Source organism: Hylaeus anthracinus, unplaced genomic scaffold, assembly GCF_026225885.1.
Source record: "Hylaeus anthracinus isolate JK02 unplaced genomic scaffold, UHH_iyHylAnth1.0_haploid 12002, whole genome shotgun sequence".
Taxonomy (NCBI): Eukaryota; Metazoa; Arthropoda; class Insecta; order Hymenoptera; family Colletidae; genus Hylaeus; species Hylaeus anthracinus.
The window spans coordinates 11916555-11937222 of NW_026534349.1; the positions used below are offsets into that span (position 1 = coordinate 11916555).

The 20668-nt window shown below is 33.1% G+C and overlaps 1 protein-coding gene across 12 annotated transcripts in view; it reads right to left on the reverse strand.

The window, feature by feature from the left end:
- The window catches only part of LOC128891870 (heparan sulfate glucosamine 3-O-sulfotransferase 1), a 204030-nt gene that overhangs the window by 33366 nt on the left and 149996 nt on the right, over positions 1–20668 (reverse strand). The window contains exons 1-4 of one of the 12 annotated variants that reach the window (XR_008460939.1): positions 16559–16624; positions 16250–16349; positions 9446–10606; positions 6777–9131 (exon numbers count right to left, since the gene is read on the reverse strand). The exons of 4 other annotated variants lie outside the window; for them this stretch is intronic. The gene's annotated coding sequence lies outside the window, so the exon portion shown is untranslated. Of the gene's footprint in view, positions 1–6606; positions 10607–10712; positions 10808–15282; positions 15582–16249; positions 16350–16522; positions 16625–20668 lie in introns of those variants that run through there. 7 more of the 12 variants (XR_008460935.1, XR_008460936.1, XR_008460941.1 and 4 more) reach the window with 7 other exon arrangements.

Consider the following 20668-nt stretch of genomic DNA (forward strand, 5'->3'; position numbering starts at 1 on the left):
CTGTATAATTATATAATTGATGCATGTCATCACATTATTAATCAAATTGATTTTTGTATATTCGTATTGTTATATAGTTATATAGTCGTATAGTTGTATAGTTATACATAGCTGTATATTTATATATTTGTACAGTTTTATAGTTGTATAGCTGTACAGTTAATTATATAGTACATAATACACAGCTCTTGACTGACTCTTGACTTGAATATTTTCCAAAACGTGAAAGATTGTTGATCCTACTGTCTATTTGAGAAATAACGTTACTTTTAATCCAACATTTAATTTAAGAAATTATAACCGTTCGAATGAAAATCGAATTACAAGGAATTTCTCATTCTAACCCATTTGTAAGGTAAGTAATATATACATTTCAGAAAAATATACATAATAATAAGCATAAACATTTTCATATTACGTCTTATCTTTTTAGAATAATCGTTTCGTCATCACTTTATTTACCGGGTGCCTATTTATAGGCTTTTTAATTGCAATATTTAGTTATTCGAATTTATTTACTGTGTTGATGGTTGTCTACGAACAATGTTTAGTGTTTGGAAATAGATTTGGCTTTCAATGATTGTCAGCCTAGATTGGCATATGCTACTGTAGAAAATTCTCTTTTGAATTAAAGTCTGCTTCTAAATAGCCCGGTAGATAAAGTGTTAATATTAAAATTAAATCAGAGTTAGTCGAGACGAACCTAAAAAAACAATTGCAGTGTAAAGAGTCAATATTATTTTGATTAAACGATACGTTTGGGTACGCACATCTCCCGAACCCAATTAAATAAGATAACCAGTGTGTCCAATTTAAAACACATTATACAGAAAGCGTAGAATAATAGTCGGGTCAAGCGTTGTCGCGAAGCAACGTAACACCCGAGCAGACACTGGTTACACCCAACTTCATTATTTCAGAATCTTCGTACCACTCCGACCTAAATTCCATCGTACGCTTCCCTCTCTTTTTCGTCGATTTCGCGCTACACAACAGGATAGCTGCGATGAATAGATAACGAACGAACAATGCACAGTGACGTTCTCGCGTCAACGGAATTAATCGGATTTCGAGAAACAAAACGAGAGACGGTTATGCTAGGTCTGTGAAGATGCGCGTATCGATCTACCGAATTTCGTCTGCCGGTATTTTCTTTTCTTTTTCCCTTGGAGAACGATCGGAATATTTTTAACCCTACGCACTCGTCTATTACCTGCCAGGGGAGTACTCCTGCAAACTGTGCAAATGATTGCGTAGGATAAACTTGAATATGTTTTAAAAAAAAAAATGTACGGTTAAAATTTTTCATATGGTGGCACGAAAAGGGAAATTAAAATATGGTATATGCTAAGATGTACAGAAAAAATAGGAACTGGTGTTAAAACTGAATGTGTGAACGCTCAAAGAAAGTATACTTATGTATAAATGCTCCTATCCTTTTATTTAAATAAGAAATTTAGGCGTGTTTAACTGTTATGATTACTTGTATTGACAGCTGGCAGAGACTTGACAGTTCAAGAAATTTTTAAAAATTCTTTTAAATAACTTTAAACGTTGTCGGAGATTTTACGTTATAAATGTACGATGCGAATATTCGACTATAATACTATACATTCATAAAAACATGCAAACAAGCTGTAGAAATATACACGTTTACAAACATAGAAATATACAGAGATGCAAATATATAGTTGCAATGAAAATTGATTTTTATATACGTGTATAGTTATATAGTCGTCTTAACGTTATGCTAGCAGCACCACGATTTCCTTGATAATTCAGCACTAAATGTATCGGTTTTGATTTTTCTATTTTTGTTAATTTTGACGGTCGGCCTTTGTGGTCCAAATTAGTACAAAATCGAAGTATTAAATATTTCACTAACAAGTCCGGCATGATCCTGCTGATTTGGTCCTGGCAGCTTAAGAGAGGTATCGTATAGCTGTATAATTGTATAATTGACGCATGTCATCATATGTCGAATCAGATCGATTCTTGTACATTTACAAATCTATATCTACACTTGCAAAATACGCTCTTTTCGCTACATTTTCAGTTTTCAGCAAAATCAAGATAATTACTTCAAAAAGTGCCCGATTGGACATGTGCCTTCAGGAACGAGGTGCCGTGGTAAAACAATGGTTAATTTTAGACGTTTATCGATCTAGAAGGGATAAGAGACCGACGTATGAAATCGGTTAAAAAATGATATCGGTTTTAGCCAGGTGACGATCGTCGATTAACCGAATTTCCGCATGACCCTCAAGCTGATCCTGAAAGTTGTAAACTCATAAAGCTCACGGATCCGAAAAACAAGCGAACAAATTTCTCGCTAACTAGTAGCCTTCATGGCAGTTTGGTCATAAAGGAAAATTCGAATTTCTGAAGCATGAATAGCTACCGTTGGCTTTATGAATCTACTGTTACGACGCAACGCGGACGTAACTGACCGAATTGAGTGAAATTGGCCCATCCAAAAGGGATGTGGAGGGTGTTGAAAATATTTGCTACCGTTTTCAGGGCATCTAAATTGTCAGAGGCTTTTTTTTAAAGTCCACAATATTTATTTCGACCTCGAAATGTGAGATAAAATCTGCTTATTGCGAGTGTATTTGTTTACTGAGAACGGGATGAAAATGGAGTAATTTTATTGTCGTGTTTTTTCGATTAATATATTCCTTTTTTTATGTTTTTTATTTTCACATTGCGATTCTCATCAGAAATTATTAAGATTTTCTTGTACATGTATAAAAGATGAAAAATGAAGGAATAACTCTGATGGTTGAAAAGTGTTTTGAAAAATTGTGAAATTCTGTAGGAATAATAATAAAATTCGATCTTCGTTGCTAAGGCCGCAATGAGTAGTGCTAAAAATTATTTTAAGAAAAATATTCTAATTAATTCAAAACTAAATTGAATTTACTCGTTCCGATCTAAATGATAATAACAGTTTGATGTTCAATTAAATTTTATTAAATACGTCATTTGTACTTAATCTATAATTTCATAAAAATGAAGATAATTTCCAGATAAATATAAATAAAATTAAACTTGGTAGAAATTCTTTAAATAGACTGAAAAATAATTATCTTATTCATAAGATTAGATTACCTTTGAAAAATACATTTAATTTAATTGTAAATTGTGACACTATTTAATATTTTATCTTTATATTGCAAATAATGTAATATTTTGCAATTAACTTAAATTTTATTTGCTCTATCTAAGATGATTCACAAGTGTAAATAATCATACAAATAAGACCATTATTTTACAATCTATTTGAAGAATTCTTACTATGTTTAATAAATTTCGAAGTTAAATAAAACTTAAACCAATTGCAACAAGTTGCTTGAATTACCAGGAACAGTAAAAAAAAGCACCTGCAAGTGTATTCTGGGATGAGTAAAATTAAAGAAATAAATTCTTATAGACACGGTTTCACAAGTCTTTCATTTTCAGACTAGAATAATGCCTTTTCCAAAGTTGATTCAATCGTATTCAGAAATAGCAAGTTCAGGGTTCCGAAATAATCGAATCTTGCTCCGAAGTAAGAATTTTAGAATAGTGACGATTTCTCTGTGATGAAATTTCCTTACCGTAGAAATGTCAATTCAGTTTTACGTTTCCAGGATCTTCTCATGGTGTCTCAAGCTCTAGCGTAAATCTTAGATATACAAGTTGCGTAAAAGTTAACGATTAATGCGCCCAAACACGATGGAATTATATGGTCGTGTTTTAACAACAATTACAGTAGCTTGAATCAGCAATTAGTAGTATTTATCATTCAGTTTGTGTTATTAGTGTTTGCGCTACACCCACTATATGTGGACAATTAGTAACTCCGTTAGTTGAAAGTGGCAATTTAGTATTCATGATTTGCGTTAAGGTGGATGCCTAACACTTTCACTAACACGTGTGACGGAGTAACTAATTAGTCAACCGTGTAATTGTAACACTTGCGTGAAATTTACATGATTGGATATTGGATGTCCTAAATAGAGCACAAAAAATCGGATAACTTGAATATAAATCCAGAATTTTTACTTGTCGAGTAAAATCTCAACAGAGCAACTATTTCAATTTAATTTTACTAAATTTTTTGTTTGTTTGCGTGTAATACGAAGTATTTATAAAATTGTGTTTCATTAACTACTTATAGAATAAATCTTTTAAACTGAAAATTATTGATATGTACTAGTACGATAAATAAATATTAATTTATCAATAACCGTCGATTAAAAAGATCTTTTCCGTAAGTAATTAATGAAAGTTTTGTGAATATTTTCGATAAATAAATTAATATCAATGAGTAATTTTAGACAAATGAAATTTTAAAATATGTACTATGATACTCTTATTGTAGTATGATTATGTAAAGACGATAATGATGCAGTATTACACGAACAATACATTAAGTTTCATCTGTTTGTAGTCACGTTTAGAACGAACGCAATTATATAGCATATGAATATACAAATAAGAATGAAAAACGTCCTTGGTTCGTTCCATTATTTACCTTCGACACACACACATTTAATTATTCAATGGATTCATTAACTCTTCAAATTAAAATTGACCACATTTCAGAAATAATTTCCCTCTAAATTCACAAACCTTACATTCACCACTAATATTTTATTAAACTGCCATTTACTTTCATGCTTATAAATTATTACCGACCTTCGTAGAAATTAATTTTGTACGTTCGCTTTCCATTTCTATGTTTGTAGGTTCTATAATCGCGTATCGAACTAAAAATAACTCAAAATAACTCAAAAAGGAACTCAAAACAACTGATTCAAAACGTCGAAAGCTTACAGTTTCGAAACAATATTCAGTTTTGCTCAATTTTACGCATTAGATTTATTTTACTACAAGCCTCCTTCAACTAAAAAGTAAAACTATATCGGTTTTGCAAAGACGGTTATTTTAAACCTTCCACTGAGAAAAGGAAACCAAAAAGAGCCGAGCTGGAAGAGAATGGTTCGATCGTTTTCCAGGGGCTGAATGGCTACTTTAAGGGCTTAGTGTTCAATGTTCTTGGAACACGCGAAATTTGTGGAAACTTTTGCCATCTGCAGTCGATCCTGGCGAACTGGATCGATAATTTCCAAGAAAGTTGAAACTGCATCATATCCATGCAAGCACGGCGATTCAAACTTACCAAGGAATCTTCCTCTACATTTCCCCTATATTCTGTTCTATACGTTGTACGTTTTAGTTCTACCCCTTTGGTTACTTAGGACAATGTTATCTTGATCGTTGATATCTAACAGACCGACGTGATTGTAAAAGGGGAAAAATATAAAATTCTTTGACTATATCAAAGTTATATTTTCATTGGAAAAATAGGCGAGACTTCATTGATTTTCTGAAAAATTATTCAGTCAGCTTTGTGTTTATAGATTTTATTGTAAAACAGTAATCAGCATCAGAATAAAATTGTATTAATTATCGTACGGAAATCTATTAATTCAAAGTGACGAATATTGTTTTAAGTACGATTTATAGAGAAACGAATATAAAAATGTCTACTGATTTATGGTTAAAAATAAACTGAGAAGTTGAAGGGTGTGTTATAATTACATTAAGAGAAATTTAAGAAAATTAACAATTGGGAAAGAGATAAGTTTCTATAAAAATGATGCTATAAATCCTTTAAATTAAATTCACATAGACTCATTATTTTAAATATGAAGACTCAATCTTAGTATTATCATAATAATACACACTGTGACCTAAGAGTATAAAATGAAAGAGTATAAATAAAGAAAATAAAACATATTAATTAGAAATATAACGAATATTCAAAAATCAGTCTCTGATAAAAAAAGTTATACTAATTATTATTATAGTTCTTACTCAACATAGAAAACTCATTAAGAAAATTTTGTATTTTATCAATCAGCAATCGAACGTTGAGAGAAGATAGCGAATTTGATGAATTTTCTATTCAGGGGTCACGCATAGGAGTATTTTATAATAATAGAACAATAAACTATAATATATTATCAGTCACATTGTATGCAAATATTAATGAACAAAGGCACTGGATACGTTCCAAGAATCGTTACACACACTCCAGCGCATCTTCTGTGCTCGCACGAAGGCAAATTGCTAATTCACTTTACCCATTCACGCTATAGTAATTAAGTTTTATAGTTGACGTTGCAGGATTCGTTTGGTTAATTCAATGGCGTGACGAAGCTAATATTTTGTGGAAAGCTGTAATCACGTTGATATTAACACCGTTAAAAAAATGTAGGCATAAAAATTAATATGGTTAGCAAGTAATGCTAGGTTATGCAAGTTATGATTATCGTAAGGGTAGTATTAAGATTCGTGTTACGACTAAAATTTATATGAATTTTTTAAGTAAATAGAAATCGAAAATAAAGAAGTCTTTTGACGAGACTTCGTTTTCGAGAAAACCGATTTTTAAAATCTGTCTGACCTAATTCAGGCTTGTCTGACCGTTACTGGATAATTCTACTTGAATTAGTGCTTAAATTAGAATGACATTATTGTGTTATATATTTGAACTATTTTTAACTGGTTAGAATGTAAGAGGAACGACGTAGAACAGATGACATACTAACAATCCTTATAAATATTAATGTAAGTAGAAATTGTGAGTAATAGTCAGACCTGTGAATTTTTTAATCCAATTATTTTAAAAACATAGCTTCGTTTGACAAAATTGTATTCCACATTTGTTATGTATCATTACACGGAAAATTACTTCGTGTCGTATGAAAGTAAAATAAATTACATAATACCATAATAAAATAATTTAATGAATTTAACCTGAATGTTCCAGGAAAAGGAAATACAGAATCAAAGATTAGGCTTGATATTTGCAGTCTTTATAATGATAACATAACTTTTAGTATCAATATAATACATCGAAATTAATATTAACATAAATATGTATGTTAATATCTACTATACATATAATGTTACATACAAATAAATATCAAACAATTGCAAAGTCATTCTACATTGAATCAATCGTACTATAAAACACTTCTAAAATACTTTTATCTCAAATTTTTTACTAATTCTAAATATCGTGATACTTTTTTCTGAAGAGGAACTTACAAAGGAATACTAGAAAACGTTGATACTGATGATGCTATTATGACAAATGTAAATATACAAAAATATACAAGACGCGTACAAATCCATAAATATATAAAATATGAAAAAGTCGAACATATATTGCAACATTCGCAAAGTGAAACGTATTTTAATTTACAATTCTGCTTTTCTCTAGTGTATATAAAAATATGAATTTACGTAAACCTCCGCAGTCTACTAATGATCTAATAAAATACGAATCAAACTGTGGGCAATAAATTCCCGAAAAATCATTTACAGTCTGCTCGTGGTTGTAAAGTTAGTATCCTGATATTGAGGTGAAATATACCGTTCCTTATCGAAGGATGAACTTATTCGGTGGACCAATGGAGTGGAGCATTACCGAGATAAGCTGCTATTTGTCTGAAAAGTAACGTCCCTCTGGATAAATGTTATCGTAACGTGAGAAAACTTCGAGTCCGCAATAAAGTTCTCAATGAAAGCTCATGTTTCCATGAAACGTCATTTCGACACCACTGCAAATGGTACGAGTGTATACGTTATGTGCACGACAGGGAGAAAAGTACGACTGTTAATTTTTAGAGTCACCGTTGACATTTAAAATAATGTTTCCGTATAGACAGAGGAGACTACTTTTAGATTCTTTTTGATATATCTTAATTATTATAATTATATTGATTGATACTGTTTTAGGTTGTATTATTTTATACTGTATTATTTTCATTTATTGACAGCATCGCTTTATAGATTATTATAATTATTTATTTGGAGATACCATTTTGCCATATGCAATTATTACAATTTACTTTTAAATATTAATTTTAAATTACACGATTATTATTATTTATTGACAGACATTAGTTTAGCGTATACAATTATTATAATTTGCTGGTAGATATTATTTTGGGCCATACGATTATTAAAATCCATTGACAGACATTATTTTAGTACACACAATTATTAAAATGTACCATATACAATTATTATAATTTATAAGCACACATTGCTTCAGGTAATACAATTATTATCGTCATTTATTTGCAAACATTCTTTCACATGTTCACCTTGAATTACACATTTTGTGACTATTCGAAGATAGAAATACAAAGTGTTCTTTTTTTGTTTAAATTGTCTTGATTGTAACAGATGCATCTCAAGATCGACAGCAATTGTTACTTCCCAAAATTGTGTCTCCTTACCCTTCAAGGTGGCGGTCGTCTTTATTCCCTCAGTGTCGTGATCGAGTATTCTTGACACAATTTTCGGGGTCACCATTGTCATTATTGAGTGCACCCTCCATTTATCATACGTCGTGCAAGAACCGAGGTCGCGGGGAGGATTTAAAAACGATAACAGTGAGACAATACGTCCTCGAATCCGACATTGAACTTCTCGAACTACCCCCTTTGTCTCGCGATTGTCCGCGAACATTCTATTTAACCCTTCGCGCGCTACTGGCGCCACTTCGGCGACGTGACATGCGCTCCAGTTCCGTTAAAGTTTTGCTTGTGAAAAAATTATGATTAGACTGAATTTAAATTAGAAGCATTTATAGAAAATTGTGTGGTTAAAAGAAGCTCGTGTATTGATTATAGTGGCTGAATGAAACCATTCAGTGAATGGTAACGAGTGAGTAAAATATAAATTGTAAGTACATAATTTGTACATTTTTGTAGGAAATAGGTGTTGTACATTAATTACAATTATAATAGTACTTTGAGGCAATATTGTAAGAAGAATAATTAAAAATTTTAATTATAACACGTATTATACATTCTAAAATCATTGGGTAACACCATTTCTGTATATATAAATTTTGGTTTTCATTATTTTAGTAGTATCATTGTATTAACAATTAATGATTTCATTTTTCGGTATCTGGAGAGGTCGACTTTCATTCTATTATGACATCGGCCTGGCTTATCTAGAACAAGGTTTTGATGGACAAAGGTTCCAAGAATATTACTAATCACAACAAGTTACATAGAAAAGAATGGTGTCAGTAATCGACTGAAGCATAACAGAACCTGTACCACAGGGGACCTTGCACACGTTTTAAAATAAGTGACTATAAAATATTAATTGAAAGATCCTAGATGTTATTCAACCACCATGAAAATTAACAATATTATTGACTGTATGTACCTTAAATCAATTTCTAAATATCTTATCTACGATATCAGCTTTCGTCAACTCAATTTTCATTCTATCATGGTATCGACGTATCTAGGAGGATGTTTCGGAGGACAAAGTTTCCAAGAATATTACCAATCATAACAAGTTACATCACCAGTTACATAGAGAAGAATGGTGTCAGTAATCGACTGAGGCATAACAGAACCTGTAGCACAGACGACCTCGTGCATGTTTTAAAATAAGTGATTATAAAATATTAATTGAAAGATCCTAGATGTTATTCAACCACCGTGAAAATTAACAATATTATTGACTGTATGTACCTTAAATTAATTTCTAAATTTCTTTTTCTATAGCGTATAGCTTATCAACGATATCACTTTTTGTCAACTCAATTTTTATTCTACCATAGTATATGGTAGAATGTTTCGGAGGACAATGCTTCCAAGAATATTACTAATCATAACAAGTTACATCACCAGTTACGTAGAGAAGAATGGTGTCAGTAATCGACTGAGGCATAACAGAACCTGTAGCGCAGAGAACCTTGCTCGCGTTTTAAAATAAGCGACCCTACACGGGAGGGTTAGGTGTCAGGTAGAAGTACACCTTCCTCTAATATAACATAATTCGTCGCGCGGGGAGTCAGTTTGAGGATACGCCGCGACATTCAGCCCTCGTTACTCGGTTCGATTCTTGACCTACCTTCGTCACTCCAATTAGTGATTTAGTCGGTTACCCGTTTTCGCATCGACGCCTTCGGTTTTTCGAGTTGACCGAGGATCCAACGACCAACAGACGCATCCACGGATCTTAGCCAGGCGGTTTGTTCGAAGTTCAGTCCCCGATTCTCTCAAGGACAGACACGTCCTCCGCTAACTTGATCCCCCTTCAACCTTTTTCCTCGAGTGCTTTTCACGAGAAGGGTCGAAGGGAGGGGGTTGCCACCGCCCGCTTTTCTCTCCTCCGGTTGCCATGGCTTTGAGCATCGTCGAACAACGCAAAGGCCAAGTGTCGCGACCACGGTTCCTACCCTTGTGCATCGATTACATCATTCTTCACCTCCGGTCTCGCCCACCGTTTCCCCATCCTCCCCCGCCCTGCAGCTCCTTCGTGTCCGTGGCAGGTCGAATGCAATCACGACCCGAACAAGGCGAAGGGCGCTTTCACCGTTTCGAAGAAATGGCTGACACGATTCGTCCACGCTAATGGATCCGTATTCGACGATGGCGCGAATCGAGTTCTTGCTAAACCCCTGCGAGATCAACCCTTTCGATACTACGGTTTCTCGCGGCTGTTGGTGACAACTGCGAGGCTTCTCAGAATTTGTTTGGTATTGTTGTTTCGAGGCCCGTTGATAAGAAACCTAGGAATAAAGGTTTTTAATACTGTATTTAATAAAGTATATTTGTTACATGTACTGATATATGTTTTTGTAATAATAATAATATTAATAATAATAATAAAAATACATGTCGAATCGAGTAACCTCCTCTTTTTCGAAGTCGGTTAAAAAGGCTTAGTTCCAGGGGTAGAATTAGTGTTGAGGTTCATTAATAAGGGAAACTTAGGAATAAAGAATGTTAATATTAGAACTACGACTGCATGTTTGTTGCACATACTGATATATCGTTTTTAATTAAAGGGGGAAAGGGCGGATCACTTTATTATTTTAAGAAGTTAGACAAACGTGGGTCGAATTGACTGGTTTGGTAGTTCTAGTATTAAGGGGAGAAGCCTACCTGGGGCCAAGCGGTCCAAAACGGTGCATGTTTCTGAATTTTTTTTGGACAAATGGAAAATTTTCTGGTAAAAAGTTTCGTGGTATTCGAAAGAATACTTCTTCGTGCATGTGTCGCGATTTTTGTATTTAAAAATATCTCGAATTAACAAACTTCTGAAGTTGTAGGTTTTTTACACGAGTATTCATTGAAATTCAAAACATAGGAATTTTCGAATAATATATTGAATTATCTGAGTGCTTAGATAAGACAATATCCCTCGTTAAAACCCAGGGAACTAGATATATAGATTGGAACTACTAAAGTACACCTATAGGACATACTAATTAACATACTACATTTTTCTAATTAAAAATGAAACGGATAAATTAATTTATAAATATCATTAGGTTACCTGTTTAAATAATTATTGCCAACAGTTGCATGAAAGATATCGTTAATAATCGAGTAATTTTAGGAAGTTGGACAAACTTGGGTTTAATTGATATAAATATAAATATATATACAAATACGAATACAAACACAAATATAAATTGTAAATATAAATATAGATGTAAATGTAAGTTTAAGAGCTGAAGAATAGAGTTATACGTGTTCGAATCCTATTCATAACGTAATTAAAATTAATACGAAGCACCGAACAACACTTGCGATGAACTAAGTAGCAGCTTAAAACTTCCCATGTAATGTAATTTTCTTGACACTGTAGCGTCAGTCTGGATATTACATTGTCTTTAGGTTCCCTGTAAGGGCTTAATAACCGACAGACGCGGGTCCCTTGTCTCGTCGCATAATTAAATATTATCTCGAACATCGTTCGTAATTTCATTGAAAAATTTCATACTCTCTGGAAAGCATTAATCAAGTCTATGGTAATTAATTTTATCATCTTCTCGTAAACAGTTCCACAGTTAGACAGTTCTTTTTCTGAATTGGTAATATAGTTATGCATATTAATTTGTTGGGTCGTCTCGAGGCTTTTTTGTAAAAATCCTTTGTGAATACAACTATCTGTCAGACTATAATTAATATAATTGTAGAGAATCTATAATTCATGCTAATTAGTGAAGAATAAGTTACATATATAGGTTTTTTGATTTAAATATATAAACTTAACTATTTGTCAAATTATCAATTATGTAATAGTACAATAGAAACTTTATTGTTTATTATAACGAATCAGTTAATCACTAAACCAATAGAAACAATTTTGCAGTATACTAACGTTTCGTTAAAATAATTGATTGTTGTTGATTAATTCTATTGGTTCATGAATTTTGTACCATCACAAAACATAAAATTGTTTATAAAAACTATGTTTCACTTTCTCGGGCAGAATGAAACGTATTTCGTTAAATAACATACAGAAGTAACTTCTATTATTTATGAGAAAAAAAATTCCTAAAGAAAAGAACAACAGTTAGAAAAAAAACTGATCCTACAAAAAATATATTTGGTCAGCAATTACGTGTCTCGTCGAGATGTACAATTTTTGTTTCAAATATTTTCCCAAAGGAAAATTTCTTTTCTCTATCTCTCTTTCGATGATCAGAATTATTTCGAAGATGTGTCCCTCCCCCCCCTCCCCTCCCCTTAAACCCGATTGTAGGCTAAACTGCAAAAAGGCATCGCGATTAAAGTCACCATGAACTTTATTTCTGCCATAATTCAAATTTTTCGGCGCGTATCAATCGTTGAACTTCTCTTATGCGAGACATTGCCTTTCATCTGATTACGATCCTGTCTTTTGCGAATCTTTCACGTAACTTGGGCCGTCCCTTTCCGTTGATCCTCATTCGGTGGCTGTGTTTAAGATCGATTAATAAATGTTCGTTGTCAATTTATTGGCAGGTCATCGTGAACTTTATTTCTGCCAAAATTCAAATATTTCGGCGCGTGTCAATCGTTGAACTTCTCTTATGCGAGACATTGTCTCTCATCTGATTACGATCCTGTCTTTTGCGAATCTTCCATGTAACTTGGGCCGTCGCTTAACGTCGATCCTCGTTCGGTGACCATGTTTAAGATCGATTAATAAATCTTCATTGTCAATTTATCGGCAGTGGACGCGCGCGGTGTCCGTTTCCCGCCAGCCCTGTCAACGCTAACAATAACGAATGCCTCGACACGAAACCGGTAATGGCATTATTCCACGACGAGCATCGACGTTCGGGGGTTACAGAGACGCATTCACCTAGCGCCTGTCAGTATGCATAACCTATTTTTTCGCGTGCATCATCCTACGCTCTCACGTGCACCGAATAATAAAAGCCATCGGCTCCCGAGTGTGGTCTGAATCTTTTAACCGACGTGGTTCGACGCGGTGTACATGTGGGATACGCGCTTCGTTTTCGTCGTCGGGTTGACTAACGCACGGGCCAACGATGATTCTGTTAAAAAAGACCAGGTTGTTCAACATGTCCGATGCTAGACAATTCTCTTTGGAAAATGGAAAGTATATAATGCGATGTTTGGCCTAGCAGTTTGTGTTTTTGGCCATCTCGCGAAAATCACGAATCCAATCTAGATTTATTACGAGATATTCGAAGTTTTTCATGGTTGAAAGTAACAAGCTTCCGGGCATGGATCGTATCCTTTGATTGATATGGTACTCCAATGTTTCAGGGGTTAAATAATACACTGATTTTGTGATATTGTGGTATTTTGGCATTGTTGTATCGTGATATCGTGATATTGTAATATTGTACTACTGTGATGTTTGGTGGTATGGTATTGTGATATTTAGGTATCGTGGTTTTGTGATAGTGTAATGTATCATATTATCGTGATATTATGATAATGTGATATTGTAATATTATAATATCGGGATACTGTGGTATTTTAATAATGTAATGCATTATATTATCGTGATATTATTATAATGTGATATTGTAATATTGCAATGCTGTTGTATTATGATCGTGTAAAATATTATGATATACTAATTACTATATTTTACATTTATAAAAAGTTATATAAAGTATATAGTGATATAGTAATATTGTGGCATTGTTGTATTGTGATATTGTTATTTTGTGATATTGCAGTAGTATGATATAGTGGTATTGTGATATTTTAATAACGCAGTATGTATTGTGATATCAAAATTCTATGGTATTAAGGTAATATGATATTGCAATATTGCAAAAGTCTGCATATAAAAATCAATCTACCATACAACAAGCCACACCTAAGTTGATAGAAAAGCAAAAAAGAACTAAATTTATGAATTAAGATTCATAATTGAAATTTACGATTTAAAGTTCATAGAATGATTCTCATAGAAAATTAAAGAGCAGCAAAATATTGAACTTATGAACGTTAAATTGTGTACGTATTCGTGTTAAAGCTTTCATAGCGAGCTGAAGCCGTTACAGGAGCTATAGAAACGGATCCGATGGGATCGGAGCATGGCATAGGAGAGCAAAGGGTTAACCTTTGTCCTGTCGTTTGAACGAGAAGCACGAAAAGCTAGGTAACGACAATATAACCCGGTGCTTGGTTCGAACAGCTTTCCTCCGGGGCAACGTTAAAATTCTTACGAATCGCTTGGGTCGATAGAGAAAGCCAACCTGTCAAAAGCGTCTGTTACTCGTTTTTATCGGGATAGACGCTGCTTGGGGGTTCGTTACGTGAGATTGTGAAGTGACAGGGGTATTTGTTATACGAGATATCAATACAGAGAGGAAATATAAGACATCAAAGAGCAAGTGAACCATGGGAAAGCTTCCGTGGAGAAATGAAAGTTTTAAATGCGAGACTCTTATTTTATGATCTCAATTTTCGTATGTAAAGGGTTTTCCAAAGCGGCCTATAGAATTTTGTTTTATAACAAAATTCTGATGTTTTATTGCAACGAAACGTGAATTTATTCTGAAAAACAGTTATTTCCATTTGTCTATTATTAACAAATTCCCTGTATTGAAGATAGGTATACTAGTATACGAGTAATATCACGAGGTTATTGATATTGTATCTCGATGTAATTTTGTTATCTTTACTATGTTTCCATTATTATATCATCAATAATTTGATAAATAGTGAAGTTTGTATATTTAAATCAAAAATACTAAACAATGTGCCTTATCTTTCATTAATTAGCATGGTTTAGAGATTTTCTATTATTAAAAGTTGTATAGATAGATGAATTTATAATGTCGTTTTTAAAGGAGGCTCTAGAACTTTGTTTTTTAATAAAACACAAATGGTATAAAATATATAGAATTTTTTTTAATTTAAATGAAAGTGTATACCATTGCAATGGAACGTAAAAAAAAAATAATGACATTTGAATGCTCACCAGAAGTACGCTGACAGAAGCAATTTGTTATTAAAAAAAAAACAAACAAATTTCCCAAGCTCCCTTTAAAAATGCTTTTATTTTCATTCGAACGTTTCGACTCTGGTTTGATTTTCAATACTATAAAATTTATAAACTGTTTCAACAGAAATCAAATATTTTAACGAAACATCGATTCAATCCAAAAACAGTTATTTTCCTTACATTAGTACTAACAAATCCTTTGTATAAAAAGTTCAATATTTTTTAAACGGGACCAGATTAAACACATTCGAGCTCTATGCGGTCATTAATGTTGCATTTTCAGAAGTAAAGCGTTTTCCAAAAGGGAGCTTTAGTGTTTTGTTAATTTTAAATAAAAATACACATGATTACAATTGTGACGTGTGAGGCGGAGAAAGAGAATAAGCTCACGCAAATAGATTTATATATATTTTACTTGCCTATCGGCAAGGTCAGGTCTTTGTCGCAGCAGTCCCGTACGGGCCCTGTCTCGTATGTGAATTTTTATTTCTACCTCGATTTCTATCAGAATTCGGTCGGCAGGAAATTATTAAAATAAATACAATATCGTTTTCTACTGAAAACACCACTACAGAATGTATTTGATAGACTATTTGGTGTTATTGATAAGACTGTAATATGATTTGAACAATTTAGATCTCAATATTGAACTTGAAATTATAATTTTGAACGCGTTAAGACCGTAAGTGAAATATACATTTGGTTATTGAAATATTATATACGCGCTTTCACTCTCGCTTTATCCGGACATTAATGAACATATAAAATTGTCGGAAGAAATATACATGTGAATATTCAGTAGAAAACAAAATCAATATAAAATACCTAGGATACCAATTTAGGCTTATCCCGGAAATGAAATATTTCATTTATTGATATCCCAGTGATCACAATCAGAGTGTTCATACATAATATATATATTGTATTAGAGGAAACAACTCACCAATAATTTTCTTTTGTATAACTAATCGTAATTCGAATGGTTCGAGGTAGGCTTCCTTCCTTCTTACAATGTAGCGATTTACTCGGAAAACCGTTGAAAACTGTTGAAAAGAGAAGCACACCACACGCGAAGATGATTTTAAGATGATTAGGAATTAATTAAACGCGAAACTCTAATAACGAAAATAACGAAAGGAAATAAAACTAAATAAATAAATTAAATATGAAGTTAATATATAAAACCGATTTAACGAACGACTCGAGTTTAGCCTACCGCTTACTTCGTATTACGATACTAATGGGTACGCACTGTAACTCTTATACGGCTCGCTCGGACTTACTCGCGCTCACCGCGACTGTACGAGAAGAAGTGATGAGATGGGAGTGGGAGAACGTTCTAGAAGCTTTGGAGACAAAGGATCTTCGAACCACGTGATCGTCGCTAGTTCATAGAAAAATTCCTCGAAATTTCGCGACTCGGTACACGCGAGAATTTGGTGTTTACGAGTTGTACCTCGTCTCGCGTCCCGCGGCCACCAAGTGGCTGGGCTCGCGCGGCGACAACATTGCGCGAGGACGAAGCACGCGGCAATTTCATGCTATGGTTTCAATGTACGAAGCGGAATGAACGTTTATTTCTAACACGCAATATTTACATGTCCTTCTTCCAATGATAACCGTTACTTTGAATTCGAACGCTATGGTAATATTCGATGTGCTTATCTTTCCAACAATAACATATATATATATATATATATATATATATATATACGCCGCTGTTACATTACATGATTTTACGCATTTCATTCGTAACAAGCAACGCACTTATTATTTTACAATGATTTTTCCACGACGCGGCGTTGCCTGCAGGGTGAAAGTGACGTGACGACGTTGATTTCAAGGAGGGAATGTGTATTCTTTCTCATAACGAATTTAGCGGACTACCATCAAAGGCTAGGTTTGTGTTCGATTAGAACGAAGTCAGGATGGTAAATCATCTCGAACACATTCCTGCCGACGAAATCAAGACAAATAAAAATAATGAAAATGTCGGCACGTAACACAATTAATTCCAAAGCCCCGTTTTGGAATACTTTTTATATTTAAATCAGAGATACTAACAATAGAACTATCAAGAACAATACATGTCTGTTAAACACACTACTATTATTTTTATAATTAGTGGGAAGAGGCAATTTAATGTAATCAATATAATTAGATTTAATCCTATTCTAACAGTTGTCATTAAAATTAATAAAAGAAGATCAATCGTATTGTAACAAATTCTCATTAAAATTAGTAAGAAGAGTATCGTTCGTAATTGAGTAGCCCCCAAAAGAAGAGTAATACTATTTTAATAATTATCTAAAGCTAAAGCATTATTATAATATTAATAATTGAATAATTACTATTAATTGACTTTCTTGATAGTAGCGCTAAATAATGACTTATTCTTACCTATAAACACAATTATAAGATATTTATTATTATCACAAATATCGTCAACCCTTTTGTTAACTTTATTCAGAATTATTCTTTGCATCCCAAGGTTACTCAAAGGTTATACTATCATTGAGGCAACGCAGTCTTATCGATTTCGCATAAATAGGAATATCAACTACACGTATACCGCGAAGAGATCAACTTTGAGGCCATTAAAGAGCATAACCTTGAACATCGTTGATAGCGAACGATTCAATCTTAGAATAAGCGACTAAATTCCTCAATCTAATTAACCGTCGTCTAAGGAAACGAAGATATTCAGAACGGTCAAGTTAAATGGAATCTCTTGTATATAAGCGAACTTTCTCATTGGACAAAAATATAGAGTTCGAGGAGACGCGAAACGAACATCCCTCGTGAATATACATTCATACATTCATACGTAAATCCTTGGGGAAACTTTTCACGAATTGTAAGACCGGGATGCATATTTGAATGGAAACTCGGCAGATTCGGGAAACTCCAAAGCCAAAAGCAAAATAGAGACATATCGAGAAAAATGTTCGACAAATCCATGGATTTTGTAACATCCTAGAATGCTTTACGTGATCACCATTTTGTCAGTTCTCTTTTAATCTTTTTTTCAATCGTTCATACTATAAGTACATTCATAATTAATGCAACAAAATCACTTTCACTTAGAGAAATAACGTTAAAGTATTTGATCAGTTCTGCTTGGCGTGACGTAAAATAGTTTATGTAACTTGTAAAGAAATTAAATAGGATAGCTGAAAAGTTTAGAGAATCTTCTATATAAGAATTTCAAAAGTTTGTGTCAAGTATTTTAGCTGCAAAAAATTATGAAAATTGTCTTGAAACTGGTAAAAAAAAGAGTAACTACTTGGGAGTATTTTAAACGGTTATTTCTTGTGTAATGCTGCAGTCGACCAAAAAATTCATCAGTTTTGATATTTGTTTTTAAATCTTATTTAATATTAATTTTTACACTTCTCACGTCACTTAAAGTTTCATTACAAGATTCTAATTTATTATTAACGATCAATTTGAAGTTATTGTCAAGAAATGACTATGAAATACACTTTCACGATGCTAGATAAACAAAGTTCACTATTATATTACTTCGCTATTATATTATAGAAATGCTTTCTCGATACTCGTACAGACAGTCATATAGTGAAAAGTAAATTTTGTCACGGGAAAACCATCACCGGAAAACGACCGAAGCAATTGCAATGAAAATTGGAACGTATACATAGTGCAGCCCAATTTAAAATCTAATCCACATGACGTCACAAAATTCTCACCAGCTGAGAGAGTTCCGGGAAGCATTAAATATAAAATGTACAATATCTCGCTTACCATTGCTTTTACAGAAAAAATGTATATATCTAAAGTTATTCTAAATTAAATTTACAAGACTTTCTGTTATGTATAGATTTTCAATAGAATTGATAATAACCGTGATATCGGCTCGGTGACGCTGTATACTTTTTATCTATATAAATATTTGTACCGCCGGAAATAGAATAAAGGATTTTTAATGAAAGGCTTTTATAACCAGTAAAAATAAACATTTTATATATTGTTTTATTAATGTTTAAATAGATATTATTTCTAATTATATAACAAAAGATTTAAAATACGATGAGAATTAAATAAAACACGGGAAAGTAAAGGCATACTTGAAAAATATTTCAAATAAATCAATTAAGTTTCTAGTAATTATGACACAGTTATTATTTTTGTTTAGACTATTGGTACACTATGTTTAGGCCGTCATCGTGGTACGAAAAAGATTCTAACGTGAATATTAAGAACAGGCCTGGGTTACAAAAGATAAGTAAAAAGTGAAGCACAGATTCAGAGACAAATCTTTGTCTTTGGCTTTCTTTCTTACTATTTTAAAAAATTTACATTCAGACAATATTTTCTACTTTGAATAACTAGCGTACACAGATGCGTAGAGGAGACAATTCTTCGAAAAGGGGAAGAGAATGGCGCGCAACAAAGTCCCGCGTATATCCAGGTAAATCGGGCGGGCCAATCGTGGCCCATTCTGTTCCGATGAAGCGCATCGTTTATACATGTCCTGTAGCTCAGCAATATCTGTTCGATATCGAGCTCACCGAAGGGTTGCGATCCTCGATGAAAGGTACCACCTTGCGCGTGCCAATACTCGATTCTTCTTGTTCAGATCTTTAGAAAAGGGAACACGATAGAAGGGAATAAGGTAAATATTCAGGAGCCGATGCACAGAGGGGTATTCAGCCTCAAAAGCTGGCCATAAGTGAATATTGTAGAATTTGGATTTTTCCAAATATCTTTGTTGCTTCATATAGTATAATCTACCACGAACAAAAAAACAGTCATGTTATTCAACTGTTCTAACCTAAACATTTGTTACGCGACCCCAAAAACCAGAAGTTTGTATTGCTTTCAGTCGTGCGTATATGCGTTCCACGTTTGTGACAAAAAGTGTTGTATTTTTACTTTGTAATGAAGTTTATGAAATTCCTATTGTGAGTTATTCGGAACACGGTATGTATATGCATTTCTAACATTATTACTAAAAAACGATATTGGATAATAGTAATTATAAAACGTCAAATAAATAAGAGAAAAAACACATGATCTTTGTTATTTTCATTGCACAATTTTAATGTTTTAGTATGCTTCTAAGCATTTTGACCGTACGTCTTGGCGACTCAAATTAAAGACAATTTCTCGCAGAAGAAGGCTATTAAAGAATTTTTTGTGGAACCTTACGGATGCAGGTTTTATGCTATTTTTAGTGGAACATGTACCATTTCATAAAGAATGGGAAATAAAGATTAATGCAGTTCTTTCTCTCCTAGTTTCACGAATTATTTTCTCGATAGATTCAACGAGCCTTCGGTTGTTGTTCGCTCTTCCCCTTCTCTACTTTGAGAGGCACTAGCGAGCGAATCACCTTATA